At 48.3% G+C, this 22,077-nt stretch overlaps 1 protein-coding gene across 7 annotated transcripts in view; it reads left to right on the top strand.

Annotated features, from left to right (window-relative positions):
* Positions 1 to 14,143: 14,143 nt before the first annotated feature.
* Positions 14,144 to 22,077, top strand: part of GATA3 (GATA binding protein 3) — a 95,751-nt gene continuing 87,817 nt past the window's right edge. For 2 of the 7 annotated variants that reach the window (XM_087873593.1, XM_087873602.1), the window contains exon 1: positions 18,756 to 18,888. The gene's annotated coding sequence lies outside the window, so the exon portion shown is untranslated. Of the gene's footprint in view, positions 14,816 to 15,800; positions 16,182 to 18,112; positions 18,297 to 18,755; positions 18,889 to 22,077 lie in introns of those variants that run through there. The other 5 variants (XM_087873603.1, XM_087873597.1, XM_087873599.1 and 2 more) reach the window with 5 other exon arrangements.

Consider the following 22,077-nt stretch of genomic DNA (forward strand, 5'->3'; position numbering starts at 1 on the left):
AGCTAAAAAACTAAAAAAGACTAAAAGGTGGTGGTGGGGTTTCACGCCAGCCCTGCTGGATGGAAAAGAAAAGTTTTCAGGGCACGGCGAAAGACCCCTGTTCCCATATTAAAATAGGATTTCGAAAAGGAGTGAAGAAGGGAAAACCCAAAGCGGAGAGAAAAAAAAAAACAACGGAAGAGGAGGTCAGGCAGGCCGATGCTCAACAGCTAATTAGAGCTGTTCCTGTGTGCAAATTGCACATGGTCGAGCGAGGGAACAAAATGGCACATCTAAGAGGATGCAAGTGAACGGGGCATGCATTTGTCGTGGCGCAGAGGAAGGAGTTCCCAAAACTTCCTCCCATGGCTGGCTGGGGAATTCTGGGAGTTGAAGTCCACAAGTGTTAAAAGTTGCCAAGGTTGGACATCTGAAAGACACAGTGCCACCTAGGAGTCAATGAATGCCGTCCGACTGGAAGGTTTTTGAAGAGACGTCAACGGAGGTTGTCAGTCCTCCGGATCATGATTGTCCCAAAGGTGCTTTTTTTCAAGATGCAACTGGACTTTCTGGTTCTTTCTTTTGAAGACGTTTCGCTTCTCGTTCAAGAAGCTTCTTCAGCTCTGACTGGATCAGTGGTGGGATTCAAATAATTTTACAACCGGTTCTCTGCCCTAATGACCGGCTGGGTGGGCGTGGCCATAGTGGGCGTGGCCAGGGGGGTTGACAGGCTGCACTCGGCCTCCTGCCCCCCCCCCGGGAGCAAAAACGGGCCGCGGGGGCGGGGACACACACTGCTCCTCCACGCCCCATTTTGGGCCTATTGGGCCTCCCTGCAGCCATATACACTATAATACTATACAATAAATGTAATATAATATAATATAATATAATATAATATAATATAATATAATATAATATAATATAATATAATATAATATAATATAATATAATACAATACAATACAATACAATACAATACAATACAATACAATACAATACAATACAATACAATACAATACAATACAATACAATACAATACAATACAATATAGTATGGACTACCTGTTGATCTTGGTTGGCTGGGTGGGAAACAAGTCCTGGAACCAGATGGGTCTTGAAATTCCTACACTGCAGTTGGGTGCCACCAATTGGACTCCATGGGAGGTTCAAGAGTTACTCAACATTGGTTAAAATGGCAGGCTTGCGGACATTAAGAGGGGATCCTACCTCTGCTTGGATGTCCATACTGACATCTCCCCCTTCGTACAAGAACAAGACACTCAGTCCATCTTTCCTGGGGTGACCAGGAAACCCCCGAGCTTAGGCTCATGTGCGCACCCCGATTTGCACCCTGCTTACCTCCACATGGATGTAGAGTCCATGTGAATTGGATAGCAGGTTGTGGGGATAAGTAGAAGCAGTGCTGAAATCCAAATTTTTTTACTACCGGTTCTGTGGGCGTGGCTTGGTAGGCGTGGTGTGGCTTATGGGCGTGGCAGGGGAAGGATACTGCAAAATCCCCATTTCCACCCCACTCCTGGGGGAAGGATATTGCAAAATCCCCATTTCCACCCCACTCCTGGGGGAAGGATATTGCAAAATCTCCATTCCCACCCCACTCTGGGGCCAGCCAGAGGTGGTATTTGCCGGTTCTCCGAACTGTTCAAAATTTCTGCTACCGGTTCTCCAGAACCTGTCAGAACCTGCTGGATTTCACCCCTGAGTAGAAGGTACATTTTTTTGACCTCATCTTTTGTGGCGAGGCAAGGCAGTGGAGGCCCTAACATCCTATTACTTTGTTCTAATCATTTTTTAACTTATTTCATTTTTAATTATTTCTATTGACTGATGTATTGATATTGTTTTATGGGGGTCTGTCAGGATCGATTTATTCTTTATTGTCCCTACTGTTACCATTCATCCTGGGACTGTTGTAATTTTGATTAATTATGGGGGGTTTCAATTGATTGAAAGGGACAGAGAGCATTGCCTTAACCGACAGAGGTTTTGCTGGATTGCTTTGTAAACTCTGAGTCTGTATTGGCTGTATGGTACAAGTAGAATTTAAAAGGCATGATTTGAACCTATGTTCATGGTGGCTGGTGTCACAAGCCATAAATCATGGCTTGTTAACCACTGTGGCTTGGATACACACAAAACACTAAGCCAGACTCAAACAGAACCGAGAGTGAGACTGCACAATGTAGAAAGCCAACTTGGAACATCTCCTGAACATCAAAATAATCCATGCTCAGATGGACTATGGTTCATCAACACTAGATCAGTGCGGACCTCACTCAATGTGGGGACTTCAACTCCCAGAATTCCAGTTGAAGTCCATTTACCTTAACTAGGGCTGGACTTCAACTCCCAGAATTCCACTTAAAATCCATTTACCTTAACTAGGGCTGGACTTCAACTCCCAGAATTCCACTTGAAGTCCATTTACCTTAACTAGGGCTGGACTTCAACTCCCAGAATTCCACTTGAAGTCCATGCACCTTAAATAGGGCTGGACTTCAACTCCCAGAATTCCACTTGAAGTCCATGCACCTTAACTAGGGCTGGACTTCAACTCCCAGAATTCCACTTGAAGTCCATGCACCTTAACTAGGGCTGGACTTCAACTCCCAGAATTCCACTTGAAGTCCATGCACCTTAACTAGGGCTGGACTTCAACTCCCAGAATTCCACTGGAAGTCCATTTACCTTAACTAGGGCTGGACTTCAACTCCCAGAATTCCACTTGAAGTCCATTTACCTTAACTAGGGCTGGACTTCAACTCCCAGAATTCCACTTAAAATCCATTTACCTTAACTAGGGCTGGACTTCAACTCCCAGAATTCCAGTTGAAGTCCATTTACCTTAACTAGGGCTGGACTTCAACTCCCAGAATTCCACTTGAAGTCCATTTACCTTAACTAGGGCTGGACTTCAACTCCCAGAATTCCACTTGAAGTCCATTTACCTTAACTAGGACTGGACTTCAACTCCCAGAATTCCACTTGAAGTCCATTTACCTTAACTAGGGCTGGACTTCAACTCCCAGAATTCCACTTGAAGTCCATTTACCTTAACTAGGGCTGGACTTCAACTCCCAGAATTCCACTTGAAGTCCATGCACCTTAACTAGGGCTGGACTTCAACTCCCAGAATTCCACTTGAAGTCCATGCACCTTAACTAGGGCTGGACTTCAACTCCCAGAATTCCACTTGAAGTCCATTTACCTTAACTAGGGCTGGACTTCAACTCCCAGAATTCCACTTGAAGTCCATTTACCTTAACTAGGGCTGGACTTCAACTCCCAGAATTCCACTTGAAGTCCATGCACCTTAAATTGGGCTGGACTTCAACTCCCAGAATTCCACTTGAAGTCCATTTACCTTAACTAGGGCTGGACTTCAACTCCCAGAATTCCACTTGAAGTCCATTTACCTTAACTAGGGCTGGACTTCAACTCCCAGAATTCCACTTGAAGTCCATGCACCTTAACTAGGGCTGGACTTCAACTCCCAGAATTCCACTGGAAGTCCATTTACCTTAACTAGGGCTGGACTTCAACTCCCAGAATTCCACTTGAAGTCCATTTACCTTAACTAGGGCTGGACTTCAACTCCCAGAATTCCACTGGAAGTCCATTTACCTTAACTAGGGCTGAACTTCAACTCCCAGAATTCCACTTAAAATCCATTTACCTTAACTAGGGCTGGACTTCAACTCCCAGAATTCCAGTTGAAGTCCATTTACCTTAACTAGGGCTGGACTTCAACTCCCAGAATTCCACTTGAAGTCCATGCACCTTAACTAGGGCTGAACTTCAACTCCCAGAATTCCACTTGAAGTCCATGCACCTTAACTAGGACTGGACTTCAACTCCCAGAATTCCACTTGAAGTCCATGCACCTTAACTAGGGCTGGACTTCAACTCCCAGAATTCCACTGGAAGTCCATTTACCTTAACTAGGGCTGAACTTCAACTCCCAGAATTCCACTTAAAATCCATTTACCTTAACTAGGGCTGGACTTCAACTCCCAGAATTCCAGTTGAAGTCCATTTACCTTAACTAGGACTGGACTTCAACTCCCAGAATTCCACTTGAAGTCCATTTACCTTAACTAGGGCTGGACTTCAACTCCCAGAATTCCACTTGAAATCCATATATATCTTAAAGTTGCTGAAGTTGCAAAAAAACCACAGTGCTAGATTCCAGGCCACTGTTTATTTTAACTGTTGTTTATTGAACAAAACCATCACCAGCTGAGCTCACACAGCGCACCGGGCCCATCAGAAGCAAGCCAAGGTGGCCGTTAACCAAGTTTAATGCTTTGCACCAAAAGGAATCGCTGGATTTGCAAAGCAACCTGCTGAACTTCATCTGTTTTTTTTTTCTTTCTGTTTTTGGTTTTTTGAACTACCTAAACCTCTTAAAAGAGAAATATTTTTGGAAAGGGGGCGCCCCCGCTTTTCACCCAGAATGGAAAGTCTGCGAAGGTGGGGGCTTTCCCCAAACCCACTACCTACCCAATGCCCCGATCAGCAAACCCTGGCAAAATAAGTTTTGGGGTAACCAGGTTCTTGAACCCTTGACTTCCGAGGAAACCCATTGAATGGGATTTCCAAGGCTGAAGCGGGCGGGCTCTCACAACTTCAACAGCAATTTTTTTAAAAAAAAATTTAATTTATTAATTAATTTATTTTTTGGATGCTCACCCCTGCTGGAGAGAGCTCAGCCAGGCTTCCCACCCACTCCCACCCGCCTCCGCCCCGAGTCAGCAAACATTGGCAAGGAAACAAGTGTGTATTTATCGGATCTGGCAGCCTCCCCTTCTTTTGGGGCGGGGGGGGGCAGGGAGGGAAAGGCCCCAGGGGGCCCCTGAAACCGATAGGAGACCCTCCCTGTGTTATTCTCCAGCCTGGATGGCAGACAGAGAAAAGAAAGGTTCGCCTGCCTTCCCACAACACCCCAAACAGACTGGATTCTAGACCGACCCAATCAGCTGGTTTCCTACAAGAGGGTAAACCAGAAAGAAACTTAGAATCTAGGATAAGAACTAATCCAGTTTAGCTCTTGGGGAACTAGAGACAATTTGGCCCAAGAGATCAGGCTAGAAACCAGGAGACGGAGAGTTCTAGTCCCCGTCTTGGGCATGAGCATCTATCTCTATCCATCATCCATCCATCCATCTGTCCATATCTATCTATCTATCTATCTATCTATCTATCTATCTATCTATCTATCTATCTATCTATCTTCCCATCATCCATCCATCCATATCTATCCCATCTATATCTATCTATCTATCTATCTATCTATCTATCTATCTATCTATCTATCTATCTCTATCTATCTATCTATCTATCTATCTATCTATCTATCTATCTATCTATCCATCATCCATCCATCCATCCATCCATCCATATCTATCCCATCTATATCTATCTATCTATCTATCTATCTATCTATCTATCTATCTATCTATATCTATCTATCTATCTATCTATCTATCTATCTATCTATCTATCTATCACCCATCATCCATCCATCCATCCATATCTATCTATCTATCTATCTATCTATCTATCTATCTATCTATCTACCCATCTACCCATCATCCATCCATCCATTCATCCATCCATCCATCCATCCATCCATCCATCCATCCATCCATCCATATCTATCTATCTATCTATCCATCCATCCATATCTATCTATCTATCTATCTATCTATCTATCTATCTATCTATCTATCTATCTATCTATCTATCTATCACGTATGAACCCAGGCAAAAACGCGAACCCAGCTCCGGCTGCTGGCCTAGGGAACCGGGTAGCGATTCAGAAGGAGTGGGAAGAGATTTCCTCTGTAAGGACCTTCTCTGCCTTTTGACATTTTCCGTTTTCCGGAGAATAGAACCGCGAGGCGAGCGTTTCACCCCAATTCGAGGGCACGTGCGCTGGCGGCGTTCAGCAAAGCCAGGCCGGAGAGAAAAGCGAGGGGAGGGAGCGGGAAGAGAGATCGATCGCATTTAGCAGACGGGGTACGTTGGGTGGGAATTGAAAGGGGTAAAAGCATAAGAGCTTTTAAAAATAACATTCTTGCACAGGCACCAGTGCGATGGCTGAGCTGCCCTTTGAGACCCGGCTACCTAAGAATCTGTAGAGATTCCCAGTCCTCCAGCTCCAGGTGATGGTTATCCCCAAAGGTGCTTTTTTTCAGGAGGCAACTGGACTTTCTGGGGTTTTTTTCTTCATTTAAAGACGTTTCGCTTCTCATCCAAGAAGCTTCTTCAGAGCTGTCAGAGCTGAAGAAGCTTCTTGGATGGGAAGCGAAACGTCTTCAAAAGAAAACCCAGGAAAGTCCAGTTGCCACCTGAAAAAAAGCACCTTTGGGGACATACCTAAGAACCATACCTAAAACATGCGATGAACGGTTGCAGGAACTGGGCATGGCTAGTCTAGTGAAGAGAAGGACCAGGGGAGACAGGATAGCAGTCTTCCAATATTTGAGGGGCTGCCACAGAGAGGAAGGGGGTCAACCTATTTTCCAAGGCACCTGAAGGCCAGACAAGGAACAATGGATGGAAACTGAACAAGGAGAGATTCAACCTGGAAATAAGGAGAATTTTTCTGACAGTGAGAACAGTGAGAGTAAACAGAAGTTGCCTTCGGAAGTTGTGGGAGCTTCATCGCTGGAGGCTTTCAAGAAGAGACTGGACTGCCCTCTGTCAAAAATGGTGTAGGGACTCCTGCTTGGGCGGGGGCGGGGTTGGACTAGATGACCTTCAAGGTCCCTTCCAACTCTTGTTATTCTATATTCAATGGGACAGAAGTTCCCTTCGGAAGTTGTGGGAGCTTCATCACTGGAGGCTTTCAAGAAGAGACTGGACTGCCCTCTGTCAGAAATGGTGTAGGGACTCCTGCTTGGGCGGGGGGGGGGTTGGACTAGATGACCTTCAAGGTCCCTTCCAACTCTTGTTATTCTATATTCAATGGGACAGAAGTTGCCTTCGGAAGTTGTGGGAGCTTCATCACTGGAGGCTTTCAAGAAGAGACTGGACTGCCCTCTGTCAGAAATGGTGTAGGGTCTCCTGCTTGGGCAGGGGGGTTGGACTAGATGACCTTCAAGGTCCCTTCCAACTCTTGTTATTCTATATTCAATGGGACAGAAGTTCCCTTCGGAAGTTGTGGGAGCTTCATCACTGGAGGCTTTCAAGAAGAGACTGGACTGCCCTCTGTCAAAAATGGTGTAGGGACTCCTGCTTGGGCGGGGGGGGGGGTTTGGACTAGATGACCTTCAAGGTCCCTTGCAACTTTGTTAATCTGATTTATATTTATAAGAAACATTTTCTGCATAGTTGGGGGGGTCGCCTTCCGATTGAAGGCGAGGACGAGCCAGCAAAGCAGGGGAAGCGCTATTGCAGGTTAGAAGACACGTGTCAGACGCCGTTTGCCTCTCCCGTCCTTTCCCACGAGTCTTTTGCCCGCGATTCCAGGGAAGTGCAGCCAAGCAAGCCCACAAACGCGGCTCCGTGGTCATTGGCATACAAAGGACCCCCCTCTCTTTTCTGGGGGATGGGTGGGTGGAAGAAGGGAAGGGGAAAAAAAGAGTGCAAAACAAATATATACCAATCTGCTAGATCGTGGGTGGGTTTTTTTTTTGAAGGGGAGTGGGGGGAGAAACGCACGTGGCTTCTTGTGCGTGCCGCGAGCGCGCGTGTCTGCCCCCCCAACTGCCTTCCCCCCCTCCCTCCCTTCTCCCCTCCCCCCGGAAAGCCAATCACCTAAAATGCAATCCTTCTCGCTTCCGAGAACAGAAGGAAAAAAATCGATTTGGCCCCCTTGATAATTTCATCCCTAAAAAGCGACACGGTCGTTAAAAGGAGTTTACACATCTTAAGGTTCGCTCCCTCGGCCGGTCGCTAGGTCGGTTTCTTTAATAAATATATATTAATATATACACACAATATCCAGTCTTGTATGTATGTATATATATATGTATAGTATACACACACACACACATATATATATATACACACGCACACATATATAGTATACACACACATATATACACACACACACATATATAGTGTATATACACACATTCATATAGTGTATACAAACACAGATATATACACACACACATATTATACACACGCACACATATATAGTATACACACACATATATATATACACACACACACACATATATAGTATATACACACATTCATATAGTGTATACAAACACACATATACACACACACATATAGTATACACACACATATATATACACACACATATAGTGTATACACACACTCATATAGTGTATACAAACACACATATATACACACACGCATATATAGTATACACACACATATATAGTATACACACACATATATATACACACACACACATATAGTGTATACAGACACACATAGTGTATAGATACACACACACATATATAGTATACACACACATATATATACACACACATATATATACACACATATACAATACACACACACATATATAATACACATACACACATATATATATACACACACGCATATAGTGTATACACACACATATATAGTATACACACACATATATACATACACATATATATATAATACACACACATATATAATACACACACACATATATATACACACACATATAGTATACACACACATATAGTGTATACACACACAAACACATATATATACACTCAGACACAGACATATATATTGTATATATACACACACATATATATTTCCCTGTTATAAAAAGGAGGGGGGGTCGAATTTTCTGTTCCCCCCCCCCGCACCCGAGAGGGGGAAAAAGGCGTCGGGTGGGGAGGGGGGAAGGCAGAGAGAGAGGAGAAGGGGGGGTCCTTTTTCCCAGCCCCGCCGCCGATCGCTTTCTGCCATCAGATTCATTGTGATGTATTAGATGCAATAAATTATCCCAAGTAACAAAACATCGCAAGCTGAAAGGTTGATTATCTGGGAAGGAGAGATAAGGCGGCATTATTCGGAGTCATTATGAATCCGGCGTTGCCTCTGACTCCTTTCTTAATCAGCTCCTCTGATCCGGGATATGTGAGCGGCGCTGATAAGGGACACCAAAATCATTTAGGATTCTTTCCCTCGCCTTTCATATTGGAAAAGAAAGTCGGAGACAAGGAAAACGTCACGGAAGGCCCATCCCCCACCCCCCACCCCCACCCCCACCCCCCAGAAGATGGCAACTTCGGAATGAAAAATCACTTCGGCGTTACTCGAGTCAAGGAGGGAGATTTAATTAACGGCGCCTTTCTCTCCTCCCCCCCCCTTTATTATTCGCCCACCTCGGCCCCGTGCACACGTGCAACGCCTTTCCACGTGTTTTCCAAAATTCCAAAAGCAGAATGGTGGTTTTTTTGTTTTTTTTTTAAATTTAACCATGCATCTACTTGCAGGATATCGTACCCATCTTTGTTTATTTCTACGCCGTGATTAAACAGACGCTTTTATGCGTATTTTCTCAATTCCTGCTCCTTTCCTATGGCGGGTTTAATAGTTCCTTCCTTCCTTCCTTCCTCCCTTCCTTCCTTCCCCCCTCCCTCCCTTTCTCTCTACCTCCATTCCTCTCTCTCTTCTTCCTCCCACCCTCCCTCTCTCTCTCCCTCCCTCCTTTTTCCTTCCTTCCTTCCTTCCTTCCTTCCTTCCCCCTCCTCCCTCCCTTTCTCTCTACCTCCATCCCTCTCCCTCTTCTTCCTCCCTCCCTCTCTCTCTCCCTCCTTTTTCCTTCCTTCCCCACCCTCCCTTTTCCTTCCTTCCTTCCTTCCCTACCCTCCCTTTTCCTTCCTTCCTTCCTTCCTTCCCCATCACCCATTTCCATCACCCATTTCCTCCCACATGACTGTAACTTTGTTGCTTGTATCCTTACGATTTATATTGACATTGTTTCCTAGTATGATTTGATTGCTTATTTGTACCCTATGACTATCATTAAGTGTTGTACGTTATGATTCTTGACGAATGTATTTTGTCTTTTTATGTACACCGAGAGTGTATGCACCAAAGACAAATTCCTTGTGTGTCCAATCACACTTGGCCAATAAAGAATTCTATTCTATTCTATTCTATTCTTCCTTCCTTCCCTCTCTCTCTCCCTCTCCCCTTCTCTCCCCCTCCTTCTCTCTCTCTCTTTCTCTCTCTCTCCCTCCCCCCTCTCTCTCCCTCCCCCTTTCTCTCTCTCTCCCTCCCCCTTTCTCTCTCTCTCTTTCTCTCCCTCCCTCCCTCTTTCTTTCTCTCTCTTTCTCCCTTCCCCCCCTTTCTCTCTCTCTCTCTCTCTCTCTCTCTCTCTCTCTCTTTTAAAAAAGGAAACGGTCACAAAAAGCTGACAATCGATATATCTGAAGCGACAATAGCTGACCAAGAGTGATAAGGAAGAGGGGAGGTGGGGGGGGGACAGATTTAAAATATGCGGGCGAGAGACCCCCGCGGGAAGATCTAAGGCGCAAATCCGGTTTGAAATAAAGAAAAGGGGTCTGTCTTTCTTTCCAAAAAGGGGGAAACGCGGGGAAGAATCCCCCAGATTTCCCCCCACACACACGCACACACACGAGACTTCCCTTTCTGGTGGAGATCGGATCGCGTGGGCTAGATAAAGGACAGACAGGCAGACAGACAGATAATAGGTAGAGATAGATTGGCAAAATACATTTTCGGTAATCTGCTTCTGTATCGGAAATACAGGTTGGCTGTTCCCTAAATGGTACTTTATTCATTTCGTAAATGGTGGCCCTTTTAAGAAAAAAAAAGGCGAATTGCATTCACTGAGCTACACGTGTTGCGGGAGTGGAATACGCGTGTGCGTCGTGGGAATGGGGCCGGGCTGATTCTGGGGGGGGGGGAAGAGAGGCTTAAACCGAATGATAATCGACTGGGGCTGAATTGCGGGAAAATCCCTGCAGAAATGGTGCCCCCCCCCCCCCACACACTCCCAATTGCAATAAGACCTTCTTTAAGGTCGGAATCGACCGCAGGGGAGGAATAGGCGGGGTAAGACGGGCCGGATTCACACAGTCGCGTGTCTATAGGTGGGCCCATCTTTCACAACCTCTGTCTCCGGATCTTTGCTGGTCCTGGCCGGCAGTAGGTAGCAAGGCAGCGAAAACTGGAATCTGCCACCCCGCAGCTCCTCGGGTGTAGGTTCCCACGTTCAGGATCGGGCCCCTAACCCCTTCCCCTTTTTTTCTTGGGAATAAAGACTCTTCACTTTCGAGACAGGCCTTGTGCGTTCCTGCTAAGGGCTGTTTTCCCCCCCCCCCTTTCTTCTTCTTTTCCCCTTAAAGAAACCGTTTTGCTTAGCAGCCGTGTCCTCTGTTAGAGCTTTCCGTGAACTGGGCGAAAGATGCCCCGCCGCTGGGGCCGCCCCTTGAAGCCCCGCTTTTTCCTGCCCCTTCTCGGGAAAGAGGGTGCCGGCCAAAGGGGAGGAGGGGGAGCTGGCGCCGGAGAGAGCGAGCGGGGGGGGGGGAATTCTCTGCCAAACAAGGGCGCGTGGATTTCCCGAGCTTTCTTTCTTTCCTTCCTTCCTTCCTTCCTTCCTTCCTTCCTTCCTTCCTTCCTTCCTTCCTTCCTTCCTTCCTTCCTTCCTTCCCATTCGTACGATGGAAACGTTTAAAGGGCTTGTAATAAGCAAATGGATGGAAGCTTTTCAGGATGGGTGGGTGGGCGTTTGAGTGGTGGCAAATTCGCACTTGGAACAGAAAGAGACCCTCCCTCGCTCACTCAGTATTCTTCCTTCCTTCCTTCCTTCCTTCTTTCCTTCCTTCCTTCTCTTTCTCTTTCCTTCTTTCCTCCCTCCCTCCCTCTTTTTTCCTCCCTCCCTCTTTTTTCCTTCCTTCCTCCCTCTCCTCCCTCTCCTTCCTTCCTTCCTTCTTTTCTTCCTCCCTCCCTCTTTTTCCTTCTTTCCTCTTTTCCTCCCTCCCTCCTTCTCTCTCTCTCTTTCCTTCTTTCCTCCCTCCCTCCCTCTTTTTTCCTTCCTTCCTTCCTCCCTCTCCTTCCTCCCTCTCCTTCCTCCCTTCCTTCTTTTCTTCCTCCCTCTCTTTTTCCTTCTTTCCTTCTTTCTTCCCTCCCTCCTTCTCTCTCTCTCTTTCCTTCTCTCCTTCCTCCCTCCCTCTTTTTCCTCCCTCCCTCCCTCTCCTTCCTCCCTCCCTCCCTCTTTTTCCTTCTTTCCTTCTTTCCTCCCTTCCTCCCTCCCTCTTTCCTTCCTTTCTTCTTTCCTTCCTTCCTTCTCTCACTCTTTCTTTTCCTTCCCCTATCTCCTGTCCCTTCTCTCTCTTCTTTTTCTTCTTCCCTTAAAAGCCAACCACTTCCTTCTTTCCCCTAAATTCTTATTTTCCTTCCCCCTCCCCTATAAGATTCTCCGCGCTAAAGGCGACGAGGTCTAGAAGGGAAGGAGGAAGGAAAAAAGGAAGGAGAGGCATTACTCTCCCTTGCCTGCCTTCTGTCTCGTCAAAAGACCTTCTCACCCTCCCACCCATCATCCCTCCCCAGGTCCTGGCGCTGCTCTTGAACGTTTCGTTGGGGGAAAGAGCTCCGAGGCTCCATCTATCCCAGTCACCTCTCCCCCCTTCCCAAATCCAGGCCGATCTCCTTGGGAGAAAATGTAGAGCACAACCCAAAATGTCTCAGCCTTGTTCAGTGACAACCTGCTTTTTTGGGGGGTGGGGGGGATACGGGGTGTTGTGGGGGTGGGGGTGGAGGGTAGACACCCTTTTGCCTCGGTGTCCCGCCTGGCGGGGGCTGCGGAGAATCCCGGATCCGCGTGGAAAAGGGATATATAAACCATTCAAAAGAGTGGAAATTCCCTCGCCTGGCCTTGAAACAAAAACTGGAAGCTCTATAGCTCCGCCCTGGATTGACCCTCTTCTTCCTCTTCCTCTCGCCTTCTCTGGTCTTGTGAATTGGGGGGGGGCTTGCCTTAAAACCATCCTGGGTAGGATTCTAAACCAATCCGTAGACCGGGTGGGCAGGGAAAGGCCGGCGGATGCCTTGGCACAAGTGGCTACAGAACATTTGATTCGGATTGTGTGCCCCCCCCACCGGGTCTTTCTTTACTCCATGGGGCTTTAAACGGATGGTGCTTAAATTGGGGGGGGGGACGGGGTCGTTTTCGGATTCAAAAATGGGTTTAAATTCACTTAATTCCGGCTAGTCCTCCTCCAGAAGTCTTACCGGTACAGAACAACCTGGAAACAAACCAAAAATCGTTCTCACTTAACATTATTATTATTATTATTATTATTATTATTATTATTATTATTATTATTATTATTATTATTATTTTGGAAATCCAGGCTTGGCTAAATTTATAATAAGTCAATTTTTTCTCCTTCTCCTGTGAGCATCTACAGTTGCGAACACTGACTCAAAAGGGGGAGGTTGTAGGTAAGGCTTGTGTCCTTTGTGTGTGTGTGTGTGTGTGTGTTTTCGGGGGCGGGCGGGGAAAAATGGATACCTATAGCTTTCATCTTTTCTCTTTCTTTTTTCTTTTTTAAAAAAGAAAGAAAAATACTGATTAGGCGCGTGGCAGGAGCGTGTATCAGCTCTCTCTCTGGCGCGCCAGATCCCCCGTTCCCACGTATTCTCCTCCCTCCCTCCCTCCCTCCCTCCCTCAAGCACCCAAATTTCCCCCCACCGAACCCGCAGGGTCGTCTTCACAGGGGCGACGCCGCCCCCCCCCCACTTCCTTGTCTCTCCATTTTTAAAAGGGGAAAATAAAAAAAAAAAATTAAAACATTATCCCTAAAAAGAGGGAGGGGGAGAAAGAGAGATGGAGGGGAGGAAAACAGGGAGTGGGGGCGTCTATTTACATCTCCCCCTCTTCCTTGACCCGAATCATCAAAAACAAACAACCCAAAAGAGACCCCCCCAGACCATTTAAGAAGCGTTGATACCGATCGGGAGGAGGAGGAGGAGGAGGAGGAGACGGGGCGGGGGGGGGAAGGACAGTGGGTCACCCCTAACTTCTGTTTGGCACCACGAATCTATTTTTTTTCCCCCACGCGGACGAATCCGCGGAGATTTTGTCCAAGCTCTTTCTGAGTCGGCGGAACAAAGAGAGGGTCGCAACAAAAGGGGGGGGAAGGGAAGCGCTCGGATTCCCCACGCAAGAGATGTTGGCATTGAGGGGTGTGGAAGGGACGCTTGTCCGAGCGCCCCCCGGGTGTCTGGAAAGGCCGGAAAAAATAGGCTGATTTGAGGTCGAATTCGTTCTATTCCACGCAGCTGAAAACGCGACGCAGAAGGGAAAAACCCCCCCCGCGGGTTCGCGAACCAAAGATTTCCAAAGAAAAAGAAATGAGTATTTGGGTTTTTTTTTTTGCCACGGGAAGCCAGCTCTGCATCTCCGGGGCGTTTGGTGCACCCAGATCCTGAATGCCAACTGGTGGGGATCTGCTTCTACCCACAGTGGCAAAAGTGGGCCATAACTTGAGCCACGCGCGACACAAAAAAAACGTTTTCCCGGCTCCGTTTTTAGACGGTCAGATCCAGGAGGCGGCTGCGGAGCGCGTCGTTCGGAAGCGGGGAAAGGGAATATATTTCTCCGGATTTTTTTATTTTTATTTTTTTGCTGTCGCTCGTGGGGAGATCTCCTTCTCTCTCTCTCTCCCCCCCCCTCCTCCACGAACGACAGGCGCGAGCCTCGATCCCACAGACATCGTCCCACCCTGACATCAAAGGGTTTGGTCGAGTCGGTTCTGAACTTTAACGGACGTGGCCCGAGAAGCCAGCATTCAACACGCGTGGGAAAAGGGTAAAAGCTACGGCGAGGATAACAAAGTAAGTGTGTGTGTGTGTGTGTGTTTTGTGTGTGTGTGTGTGTGTGTTTGTGTAAGGCGTGGGGTGGGGGAGATAGGAGGCAAACCCGTCCAATCCATTTCAGTCCCGGCTTTTGCATTTGGCTGGGATGTCGGTCTGTTTTATCTCCCGAGTTTCATGGTTATGTCTGAACGCGGCTGGGTGTTGCGCTTCAGCGAGCTTCGTTTACCTCCGGTTGTCTCCCCCTTTTCCCCTCTCCCCTCCCCATTTCCCCGACTCCCTGGCAGTTTCTAGAAGCCGTTGGAAGACAGTTCCCATCATCCCCAGCCGCCCAGGCCTGCCACTGGTTAACGTGCGTGAGAGGGGGTTTTTTTTTCCGTGGGGGAAAAAAACCTGCGAGGGGTATTAAGCGACGGGGAGACCCAGAAAAGATCAGCGTCCCCCTCCCCCCGATGAGCGCCTCCGCTTGGTAACTCGTAACCCGACTCCTTGGCCGAGTTCACACACAAAAGCCCCCCCAACCCTTGTTCCGTGAATGAACCCCCTTTGCCAGAAGAGCTCTTAAGATACAGTCGGCCACAAAACGAATCAAACGTCCCCCACCGTTCTACGCAACCCGTTCGGCTTACAAACTAACCGAACCCGCAACTCGCAACTTAAAACAGGCTCCGCAAGGCGGTGAATGCCCGCCTCGGGAGCATCTTTCGCCGAACGATGTTCAGTTGGTCGTGGGAACGCAGCTCTTGCGTGCAAAAGGTTCCATTCCCGGATCTTCCAGCCGGGAAGCAACTTTCAAAGCGGGTTTTCCTCTCGGAATGGGTGGGTGGGTGGGTGGGGGGTTGTATGTGGCTGCGTGTCCCCCCCCCACCCATTTTGCTCTCGATTTCCCCAATTCTCCTGGCCAGGCCAAGGGGAGACCGGGTTGCTGGCGTGACCTCCGCCTTCCCTACCCCAGGGAAGACTCCCCGCGCCCCTCCCCTTCCCCAGAGACCCCCACCTGCCAGCCGGGGTGGGGAGGGGGCGCCCCCAAGGCCTCGCAGCGCCTCTCTGCTGGCTGGCTCCCCCCCCCCCCTCACTCCTCCCCGCCTCTGCCCTGGTCCAACCCGGAAGAGCTCGGCTCTCCCTGCCCGGGCGAGGAAGAGGAAGAGGAGGCGGAGGCCGGTGGCGATGGGGCTGCGGATAGTGGCGGCGGCGAAGGAGGAGCGGCGAGGTCAGAGCGCTTTGGGCTGGTTGCTCGGAGGATGAGCAACGCTCCGGCCTCTGGATCTCCGCTTCGGGGCCCGGCTACAGCAGCAGATCCGCGTGGGACTGGAGGATCACGCGTGACGGCCAAGTTTTACGGGATCCGGCTTCTGGGGTGCCCAGGAAGGCGCGATCGGCTGCCCAGGTCAGTGTCGGAGACTCCCCGCGTTTTTCTTGGCACCCCCACCCGCATCCACCCACGATGAGATCTGGAATCCGGAAGATTTCCAGTGGATCGGCCCCGCAAGGGTGTGTGTGTGTGTGTGTGTGTGTTTGCGCGTGAGAAAATGGGGCAGGCGGGATCCCCCGGGGATCTCCGGTTCCCCCTTGGCGCCAGGCTTCACACCTGGAAGGGCCACGATCCTGTCCCTGGGGATCCACCCGGAGGAGAAAGGGAAGGCAAAAAAACCGATCCTGCTTTCCAAAATTCCAGATTTCTTTGGCTGGTTCTGGGCGTTTGGCCTCTGGTTTCTCCCCAAGAAAAGAAAAAGAAAAAGAAAAAGTAAGGGGAGCGAGTGGATTTGACCCACGCACCCACAGCCACGCCGGATTCCTCTCGCTCGGGGGGCTTTGGGAAGAGCAGAGGGAATACCTGGCGCTGCTGGTATCGCCGGCCTCGCCCTGCCTCTGCCGCCGACCGCCAAGGCGAAGAGCCCAGGACTTCGGGGGCACCGCTTTGGGGGAGGGGGAGGGCAAATCCGGGGGAAGGGAAAGCCACCCGTCGATCCGTCGTCGATCGGGTCCGCGATGCCAACCTTGGCCGTTTGGGTTTTCCACAGCTGCCTTTGTCTGCCTCCATCTTTGCGCACAAGGCCTTCCCAGGTATATATATATATATATTTTCCTCTAATCGAAGGAGCCCAATTCCTCAGGTTCGCGTGTTCTGTATATGGGCTGGGTGGTTTACACGTGCACGTCCTTGCCACGCTGGTGTCCACATTTCGGTACTGACCTTTAAGAGTGGCCTTGAAAATAAGCCCATGACTTTAACTCCTTTTCTTTCTTTCTTTCTTTCTTTCTTTCTTTCTTTCTTTCTTTCTTTCTTTCTTTCTTTTTTTCTTTCTTTCTTTTTCTTTCTTTCTTTCTTTCTTTCTTTCTTTCTTTCTTTCTCTCTCTCTCTCTCTCTCTCTCTCTCTCTCTCTCTCTCTTTCTCTTTTTCTTTCTTTCTTTCTCCCTTCCTTCCTTCCATTTTCTTGTTCTTCTTTTCCTTTCCTTTTCCTTCCCTTCTTTTCCCTTCTCTTCTTCACCCATTTATCCCCTTCCCTTCCCTTCATTTCCCTTCTCTTCTTCACCGATTTATCCCCTTCCCTTCATTTCCCCCCCTCCCCGTTGTTTTATCTTCCTTTCCTTTCCTTTCCTTTCCTTTCCTTTCCTTTCCTTTCCTTTCCTTTCCTTTCCTTTCCTTTCCTTTCCTTTCCTCCTTCCCTTCCCTTCCCTTCCCTTCCCTTCCCTTCCCTTCCCTTCCCTTCCCTATCCATTTACTTCCTTCCCTTCCCTTCCCTTCTTTCCCTGTGTATTTTCCCCTCTTCCATTTTCTTCCTTAAAAAAAACACCAAACAACGATTTGCGCTCAACCTCCCCGTCTTGCACGGCTCTCCCAAGTCCAAACCGCGCACTTTCCTTTTAAAAATGGCTTCGGGACGCCAAACAGATTTTTCTTTTTTTTCTTTTTTCTTTTTTTCAGCCGAGGGTGATCGATCCGCGGCGGGAGAGATAAAAGACGCGGGAATACAAATCAAGGAACGAAGAAACGGGAGGGAGGCGGTGGGTGGGAGGAAAAGGATGCAAGGCCGCCAGAGCAGGGACCGAAGGACCCTCTCCCCAATCTTGCTGAAAGAGGGATCCCGGCTAAGGGCGCGGCGGGGCGGCGATCCAAACGCCGCCGGGGAAACTGAGGCCGGGGAACGAATGCCTGGGTACAAGGAGGTTGCAATTAACGTAGCCACCCCCCACTCTTCCTTCCCTGCTTCCTAGCAGCCCTGGCTCCGTGGTGGGGGTGGGGGGGAGAGGTTTCAAGCCCCCGGGCGCGCCTCTCAGAAGCCCCCCCGAGTTTTTTCTTTCCTTGCTTGGGGTTTTGTCTTCTATCTAGCCAGCTCGGGAGGAAGACGCCGAGAGAAAAGGAAAGGAACAAAGAGAAGGAGAAAGGCAAGAAGCCCTGGCTGAACCCCCCACCCCCCCAAAACGGGGAGGGGGGGGGCTTCTCGCGAACCGGCAGAAGATTTCTCACCGTCCGGTTGGGCACACAAGAGACCCGATCTCGGTAAAGAAACCAACCCCGAGTCGCTTTTCTTTCATCGGGTTTTGGGGCCGTGCGCTCCCGCGTTGATCTGCAGGCTTTAATCTCCGTCCCCTTTCCAATATTTTACCCACTCGCCCACCCACCCACCCAGGGACGGACCTCAAGCCGGAGGATTTGAAAGAGCGGAGCGAGGGATTCCTTCGCTCGCGGGCAAATTTGGCTGCGCTCCTGCCTGCGCGAGAGGGATCGGCTCAGCCCCGGGATCCCTTTTCCAGCCCGGATCCCTCCCTCCCTCTCTCTCCCCCCTCTCTCCCTCCCTCTCTCTCTCTCTCTCTCTCTCTCTCTCTCTCTCTCTCTCTCCCTTCCCCACCCTTCCAAGCGTGTGACTCTCTCTGGCATTGTCTGTGCCCGCCACGCCCCCGCGTGCCCGGGGCTCTCCACGCACCTCCCTTGCCACCCTCGGGAAGAACTCCGAAGCGGGTAAAACGCGCGTGGGGTTTTATAGAAAGAAAGCATCGGGAATCGGCAGAGGGCAGAGAAACCTGCCACCTATCCGGACCGCCGTTTTGGGGAAGGGGAGACCAAACCCGCCTTGATCGTCAAGAGACCCCAGGTGGGTGTTTCTCTGGGATACCCCTGCTGTTAAGCGTGTTCGTCTGAACGCAACAAGGGCTCGGCTGCAGGAATAGCTAAGAAGCGCGCATTTGCAAGAAGCGCGCGCGCGGCGGCGGCGCGAAGTTTGCTTTTCCCCGCGAGTGGGTCGGATCCACGGGCGGAAGGACTTCTTTTTTTTTTCCCCACGCCAAGCTGGGTCTTTTTGCAAGCCTTTCCTTATTCTCACCGTTGCGGGACAGGCCTGGGGTTTGCGGGCTGCGAGGCGGGCGATATAACCCGCCAGCTCGGGCGGGATTTTGCAAGGGCCCCGCGCGGTTCCCGATTCGGCTTTTGCAGGCCTGCTCGCTGCAATTCTGGGAGCCGCGCACGAGTCCTTCCCTCGCCTGGGTTCATGCACACAACCAGGTCAGGTCGGAGTTGAAAGAGCGCGGGATTCGCATGCCCTGGTAAAGCTTGGCCAGTCTCAAACTGGGTTTACGCGTTAGGGATAACGCGGCGGGAAGCCAGAAAATGTAGAAACCTGTTTTAAAAAATCGATTGTGCGAACGTGGCGGCCTTTTCTCGGGTTCTTTATTAATTTCACTTTGTTGCGAGTCCGTTTCTCTTTTCTGCTGAAATAATAACAATAATAACAATAACAATATTTATTATTAGTTAATCTTTAGTGAGATTCACAGCCTCAGCAGCTCGAGTCCTAACCAAGGACCTAGGAACTGCTAAGGTATCGTCGGAGGTATTTATTTATTATTATTATTATTATTATTATTATTATTATTATTATTATTATTATTATTATTATTATTATTATTATTATTAATGTGTCTCACGGTCGTGTCTCCCTGTGGAGCAGCGGTTCTATTTCAGGTGGAGTTTTTCCCCCCCATACGTCTTACTATTATTATTATTCGTTTTTTAAATTGTAATTATGATGCACGCGCGGGTCTCCGGATTGAAATCGCGGTTTAGGCCGACGTTTTCGGGGAAAAGCAAAAAATGGCCCGCAGTCAGATGTACCGATTGGTTTCGATATACTCTCCTGGAATTACAATAGTCCGTTTAGCGATTGTTGAGGTTAGAGAGATGGGGAAGAATTGGAGATAAAATTCATTCATCCTCGCCTGGCTGAGTCATAATTTCCTTAAGGATACCCCGGGCCTTAAACAGAGTTTAAGAAAGGCGAATTGTTTCCTTTCCATCTGTGAGTTTTCTTTAAAAGGTAGGATTTGGGAGGTGGGGGGGTTCGGTTCGAGCTGGCATTTGCCAAGGAGGAGGACATAGAAGGAAAGGATAGAAAGAAGGAAAAGAGAAAGGAAGCAGAGGAAAGAAAAGAGAGAAAAGAAGGAAAGGAATAAGGGAAGGGAAGGGAAAGGGAAAGGGGGAAAGGGAAAGGAGGAAAGGAAAGGAAGGGAAGGGAAGGGAAGGGAAGGGAAAGGAAAGGAAAGGAAAGGAAAGGAAAGGAAAGGAAAGGAAAGGAAAGGAAAGGAAAGGAAAGGAAAGGAAAGGAAAATGTGTTCAGCATTTGGAGGAATTGTTCCAGGAACTGACTGACTTGGAAAGCAAAGCCAGAACTTTCCTTTCCTTTCCTTTCCTTTCCTTTCCTTTCCTTTCCTTTCCTTTCCTTTCCTTTCCTTTCCTTTCCTTCCCTTCCCTTCCCTTCCCTCCTCTCCTCTCCTCTCCCTTCCTTCTCCCTTCCTCCTTTTCCCCTTTCTTTTCCTTTCCTTCTCCCTTCCTTTCTTCTTTCCTCCTTTCCTTTCCTTTCCTTTCCTTTCCTTTCCTTTCCTTTCCTTTCCTTTCCTTTCCCTTCCCTTCCTTTCCTTTCCTTTCCTTTCCTTTCCTTTCCTTTCCTCCCCTCCCCTCCCCTCCCCTTCCCCTTCCCTACAGAAGTAGCACAGGCCTATAAATCAAAATGCCATTTCAAACGCCTCTCCCGTTTGCCACTAATCTAGTGAGTATCGAGATTAACCTTCTAGCCGAAGCCAGCGGGAAGCCCAACCAAAACGGGGGAGTGTGTGTGTGGGGGGGGGGGGGAAAGGGAGGGTCTGGTATGAATGTATGTATCCCATTTTGGAAGCAATGCAGGTCAGCATTTTGCGTTAAGCACCGTTTTTGTGATTGGAGGGGAGGGTCATTGGAAGAGCCCATTCTGTTAACTCCAAAAGTCCTTTCCAATGAGAAAGGTGGGAGGTGGGAGCTCCAAGCAGGCCAAGACAGAGTCTAAGAAGGCCAGAAGAAGTCAAGATCGGCAACTTTCTCTCTAGGTTGACCTTTGGTTGACAATCCAGATTCAGGGTACCGAAAAATGATGTAGGTATGTGTGTGTCCATGTACTTTATAAAGCTGGAACCGAAGGCTCTTTAGGAGACGCCAAACTGAATTTGCTAAATAAATAAAATATTGACTAAAATGGCTTCGTTCAAAATACTAAGTAAGTAGGGGACCTAATGCGAATAATTTTATTTTCCTTTTAATGCGAATAATTACTACTACTACTACTAATACATCTTCATTAAAATGGACTGAATGTGTTTTAAGGCATCGGGACAAGCAAATGCAGATATTAGGGGCAAGTGGAAAATGGTCAGGTGACATAAAGTTCAGCTTTTAAAATATCCGCTTCATTGACACCACGCGTGGTTCTTGTCTGTCAATCATCCATCAATCATCCATGGTCTATCCATCGTCTATTTTCTATTGTCTGCCATCTTTCATCTATTCCATCTATACATCTATCTATACCATCTATACCATCTGTACATCTATCTGTCTGCCTGTCTCTTCCATCCTCTCTCTCTCTCTTTCTCTGTCTCTCTATCATCCATCCATCCATCCTCTCTCTCTCTCCTGTCTGTCTGTCTGTCTGTCTGTCTGTCTGTCTGTCTGTCTGATCTATCTATCTATCTATCTATCTATCTATCTATCTATCTATCTATCTATCTATCTATCTATCTATCTATCTATCATTTATATCCATTCTCTCTCCTCTCCCTCTCCCTCTCTATACATCTATATAACTATATGGGAAGGCCAGAAGTGAGTTCTGTAGAAAAAAATAAAGGTCCCAGCCCAGGCCGCCTTCTACGGTAGTAGTAGCTCTGTGCAGAATTTCCCTAAAACGTAAATTACCTTTTGCATTAAAATGCATTAAACGGAGGTGGTTTTTTTTTTTTTAAATATAATTTATTTATTA

Source organism: Pantherophis guttatus, chromosome 7 (assembly GCF_059756535.1).
Source record: "Pantherophis guttatus breed Tessera chromosome 7, ASM5975653v1, whole genome shotgun sequence".
NCBI classification, from domain to species: domain Eukaryota; kingdom Metazoa; phylum Chordata; class Lepidosauria; order Squamata; family Colubridae; genus Pantherophis; species Pantherophis guttatus.